The sequence below is a fragment of the Suncus etruscus genome, chromosome 11, assembly GCF_024139225.1.
Source record: "Suncus etruscus isolate mSunEtr1 chromosome 11, mSunEtr1.pri.cur, whole genome shotgun sequence".
Taxonomy (NCBI): Eukaryota; Metazoa; Chordata; class Mammalia; order Eulipotyphla; family Soricidae; genus Suncus; species Suncus etruscus.
Genome location: NC_064858.1, coordinates 67,892,805 through 67,898,848, shown reverse-complemented (window position 1 = coordinate 67,898,848; position 6,044 = coordinate 67,892,805).

The following is a 6,044-nucleotide window of genomic DNA, read 5'->3' as shown; positions in this document are numbered from 1 at the left end:
TGTAAAATGAAATTATTTTAAATTTAAATGGTTTTATTTGAAACATGTATATTTAATATAATAATACTGGGTACAATAATGTAGGTCTGTTGTGGGTTGGTGTCTATATAATTTTATAATTCTAACTTTGAAGCAGTTCTACCTTTCCAAGAGGGCTCACTCATAGCAATTTCACCAGATAGCTATGGCTTAGTCAGGGAAAAATAATCAAATGCCTAATTATACAAAGCTACTGTGGTTTGGATTTAAAAGTTAGTGTAGCATGTGAGAACCTTATCATGCATAGGGTTTTCCCCAGTTTCAATTCCTGGTACCACCTATGGGCCTCCAAGTACTCTCAGGAGAGATTTCTGAGCACTGAGCCAGGACTAAGCCCCGAGGACAGAAAAGTGTCAAGCCTCACTTCCAAACTTAAAAATACTCAAAATTTTGATCTTGTATGAGTAGGATTCTATGGAAAACAGACCATAAATGATGTTACATAGAACATGTATGATAAATGACTATGTTCAAATTAAAATTTAGTTCATATGCATAACCTCTCTCTTATTTTTGTTTGGTTTAGTTGAAGACTCAGTCATACTTTGTATTGCTGAGGGGCCACTCTCTGTTCTGTGCCTGAGGCCCACTTCTGAAGTATTCAGCAGGGGGCTCCCTATGAAAATTCTTCATTTATTACAAATTGTAAAGGCTGATTTTTTTGGTTTTGTTTTGTTTTGGGTCACACCCGGCAGCACTCAGGTGTTACTCCTGGCTCTACATTCAGAAATCGTTCCTGGCAGGCTCTGGGGACATGGGATGCTGGGATTCAAACCACCATCCTTCTGCATGCAAGGCAAATGCCCCACCTCCACATTATCTCTCCGGCCTCCAAGGCTGATTTTTGTTCCAAAGACAATTTCATTGCAAATTCCTAATTCAAGAAATACCTTTCTGGTTACACATCAAACTAAATCTGTTGTGGTTCTATTTGCATACAAAAATGAGGACCTTAGATGGATCTGCCTGATTTTACACTCAATGTTATGTACCAGAGACCATGGCCAAAATGTACTGATGCTTAAAGATGAAGAATACAAGAAACTCCCTATTACATCTGTATTAAATTCACCTCTACTACTGAGGACAAAGACCAACTGTGTCTGATTTTATAAAACTTTAGTCCTGATGTCATTGATTCTTCTCTTCATGATACAATGGATATACTGGATCATAATTGTTTTATTTGAGGTCTACACATTTAGGGATCACTCCTATTGGGGCTTTGGGGATCATATGAGATTCAAGAGGTGAGCTGCATTCAATGCAATCACCTGACCCATTGTATTACTTTTTGTTTTATTTTTTAGGTATTGTTTTGGTAGTGCATCATACCCAGCAGTGCTCAGGGCTTACTCCTGGCTTTATTCCCAAAGGATCAGTCCTAGCAGGTCTCGAGACACTATATAGGGTGCTGGTGATAAAACTCAGCCTGGCTGCATGCATGGCAGGTATCCTATATGTTGTACTATTATTCTGCTCCTGTACTACCTTTCAACCTATAAAAATTATTAAGTGATCAAACATTTGACTGGTGATTAATAATTTTGTGAATGTTTTTTCATCTTTCCAGTTAGAGAAGAAAATTAAAAAATCATTTTTGTTCAAATAGAATGGACATAGTTTCCATTTATCTAATTTTCTCAGGGCTTCTGCATGTAAAGACTTTAGAATTTAAAGAGACTGGTACACATAATGTATTCATTCTTCCAGTAACTCATGTGACCATTCTTATTTTAATTTTAATGAGAAAGGTCTGGAGCATGCAAAGATGTTGTAATAGACTCCACCCTCTGCTTCTTACACCATGTGGACTAGTAGCCCTGATGATGCCAGAAATGTCATTGTAGGAGAAAGAGGAAATGTTGAATTTAAAGAATATCATGAGAACAGCTGCAAAAACTGACATTATGGAAAATTACCATCAACGAAAGGACTCTGAAAAATAAAAATGCAGTATGTTATTGTGCAGAAAGACTTTGTTTGACCAATGGGCACTTAGGTGTAAACTGATCATTGAGTTGATTTCTTTCAAATCTATCAAGTCATAAACTTCAACACTATGGGACCAGACCTAGTGCAGATATTAAGCACTTAAATATATGCTGTAGACTCCAACTCTATTCACAGTAACACACAGCTCCTCCAAATTCTTCCTTAAGTGATCATTATACAGAGTCAGTAATAAACCCCTATGACTACTGCCAGATGTGGCCCAGTCCACCCCCAAAACAACAGCAACAACAAGACAAAACATTACTAGCAACCATCCATCATAAATGAAAATAACAGAGCTGGGATTAAACTCAAGTAGAATTATATTTGCCATAGTGCTGTATGAAGAGCATTCAAATTATATAGACACAAAGATCATGCACACCAAAATGAGTATCTCTCATCTCTAGGTAAAGTTACCAATAATGCCTACTAGCACCAGATTGTCAACAGATAATTCCCAATATAGCAGAAAATCTATGAAGGTTATTTAGTTTGGTGATGGAAAATTGGCTGTATTATTCTCCAGTTAAAGTTAAGCCAGCACCTTGTCTCCACAGGATAAGAAACTTATTATTGATCACCTTTCATTACCCGCAGTGTCTAAAAACTATTTTCCAGGGTCATTTTGGGATGTCTATTTCATAGGGATAAAACTCCCATGATAGGCAGTATTGAGAGAGGCCACTCGTTGTTCACTAAAAAAGTGAGCATGAACCTGTATCCCTGGAAGTTGCTGGTCAAATTCTACCACAACAGCCAGGCTCAATCTCATACAAAACTACAACTGTCTTATAAATGTGTAAGAAGAACTCTGTAAAATACTGTGTCAGATGTCAAGGTATATTGCACTTATTCAACACAAGGCCATGATCATAATGCTGTATTTCCAATAAGAAAAATATAACAGAAATATTTTGCTTCTTCTGATCACTTCCAAAGTCATAATGAAGGATTTGGGGTATCCTTGGTTCCTATAAAAAGAAACACAACACAATCTTAAACTGAAACTATGATTATCAAGTGCTCAAAACCTCCCCTGACCTAAACAAAGTCAAAGTGGGATCAAAGTCTATATCATAGTAGACCAGATTGTTGAACACTCTTTGATCTCTATGATCTTCTCTCCTCACACTGTTGTATGTAGGAAGAATTCTCTTGTACCTGCAATATTATTTTCCAGGAAATCAACATAATATTCCCTCTTTCTCTTCTGCTCTAAATGTCACTTTCTTAGTAGGAATTCTATAAAATTCCCTACTTAACACTTGACTTCATTTCTCACTTACTTATACTTTATTTTAATTTTATTTTTCCAACATACATGTCACCATTTAATTTATTTGTTTATTGTCTAATGCTACTTGCTCAAATCTAAACTTCAAAAAGACTGATTATAAAGGGGAAAAGAGAGACTTTTGTTTATCCATATATTATCTGATGCCATTCACCTGAACATTGATTGCCCAGTGCACTGCAGAAAATCTTTTTGAATTTTGTGAAAAACGGTTATCATTTGAAGCAGCTATTATTATAGAGTAAAGTGGTGTGGGTGGAAGTTATATTGAAAAGGTATGACAGGGAAAGTGGACACTGGGGAAGAATATCATTATCTCCGAAATCATTATCTCAACAATTGACACTTACTGACTATGTATTATTCACCAGATACTTAACAGTGTGTTTTACACACATTATCGAATCTTCCCAACTCTGCAGCATGGGTATTATTTTCTTTCTCTCTGCAACGAAGAAAAATTAATCAAATAGAGTTAAAATTGGCAGAAATATCTGATGCTCCACTTCCAAACTTGAACTCCGATGAACCTGAAAAATCACAATTCCTGGCACCATAAAGAAAGATCTTGGGATTTGATAACTAACATGTCCAGAGTCTGTAGTCAGCCTCATGACAGTATACTTCAAGGGTAAAGATACCCTGTATCTATTAAGCCAAGGGAATTTCCTTTCTAATTCCCCCAATATCTACTGCCACCATGCAAAAAACAAAAAAATCAAAACAAACAAAAAAAACTTGCCACATCACCCTCTACTTTTCTTTCTTTTTCTTTTTTCTTCTTTCAATTTTATTTATATTATAGCTTTTAGACATGGGCTCATGCCCACATTTTTTAACAGAACCATAGAGTATGAATCATCTTGTTCTGCCTCATATTTCTATGTCTTCCTACAAATAGAGAAAAAAAAAGTGGATGGGATCCAGGCTCCAAGCGGTCTCAGTAGCATTAAGTGGAAATAAAAAATGGGCAAACCTAAATATCTAGCCCAAAGTCAGTGACAATAAAATCAAGAGACCCAAACTACAACAAGCTATCCACAAAAGGGAACTGCTACACTAGCAGTCCAGGGGGCTAAGAGTGGAAGATGCATGATGGGAACTGTAGCAGAGGGAGGTCAACACTGGTGGAAGAAATGGCCCTAATTCACTGTCACTGTGTACCTTAAATACAACTATAAAAAACTTGTAATTCACATTGGTCTTAATAAAAATTATTTAAAAAAAAAGAAAAGAAAAGAAATTTTTTAGAAATTTTTAGCACATCAATGAAATGGCTGTTTAGGGAGATAATCGAGAGCTTTCTTTACACACAGCAGACCTGTCACCTCAGTAACTCCCTGAACCCTACCAGAAGTGATTCCTGGGTACAAAGTCAGCTGTAAACTCTGAACAATGATAGCTATGGCTCAACAATTTAAAAAGACAAGGAAAAATGTTAAAATATAGAGGAATGTTAAATCAATTCAACACTAAGAATGAAGACATGTATTACCTCAGAAATTTGATTTTACTCTCCACCCTAGAGCTCCACTTGGTTGGTTCCCATGTACCTAGGCCAGCATCAAACTGTAAGGCCTTCATTCCCAGACCAAGCATCTTTGGTAGTACCCCCGCCCCTAAATACTGATGGGAACAGGCCCTATTACAATTGGTTTAATTTTTTTTTTTTTTTTTTTTTTTGGTTTTTGGGTCACACCCGGCGGTGCTCAGGGGTTACTCCTGGCTGTCTACTCAGAAATAGCTCCTGGCAGGCACGGGGGACCATATGGGACACCGGGATTCGAACCAACCACCTTAGGTTCTGGATCGGCTGCTTGCAAGGCAAGCACCGCTGTGCTATCTCTCCGGGCCCCAATTGGTTTAATTTTAAAAATGTGTGGATAATGTTTTTCTAAAAAGCAGAAATTGTATCAAAATCCCTAAGATATGACTTTATACTAAATAGTATATTCTACTGTCTTTTTTCAAAAGAGGTAGAAAGTGACCATGCACTTTCATCAGTTTGTGAACACCATGCCCACTTAATACAGCTGTATCAAAAAAAAAAAAAAAAATAAAGAAGAAATAAGGAGATTCCATGAAGACTAATGATAATGAAGAAACATATTACTTAAAGTTTGTCAAATTTGTCAAAATCCAAGATTTTGGACATAGCAAAAGCAGTAATTAGGAGTAAACACATTGTGATATAGGCCTACATAAGGAAAGAAGAAAAAGATAAAATCAATGATTTAAGGCAATACTTAAATATCTGGAAAATTAACAGCAAATGATCTCAAGCATAAGTTTTTGAAACAAATTTTTTTTTGGTTATTGGTTTTTGGGCCACATCCTGCAGCTCCCAGAGGTTACTCCTGGCTCTGCACTCAGAAGTTGCTTCTGGAAGATTGGGGGACCATATGGGATGCCAAGAATCAAACCTGGGTCTGTCCTTGTTTGGCCGCTTGCAAGGCCATGCTATCTCTCCAGCCCCCTTTGAAACAGATTTTAATAGAAACTTACTTAAAAAATGGTATAATGGTAGAACAGAATTATTAGAAAGTCAGTCAAAAGCAAAATTCTAACTTTAATCTTCAAGCATGCTCTAAGGCCACATTGAAATTTCAGATCAGCAACTTTATCACACACTATTTCACACACTATTCACACATACACACACACACACACACACACTTATTCAGGCACCAAATGATAATGACAATGTATTATG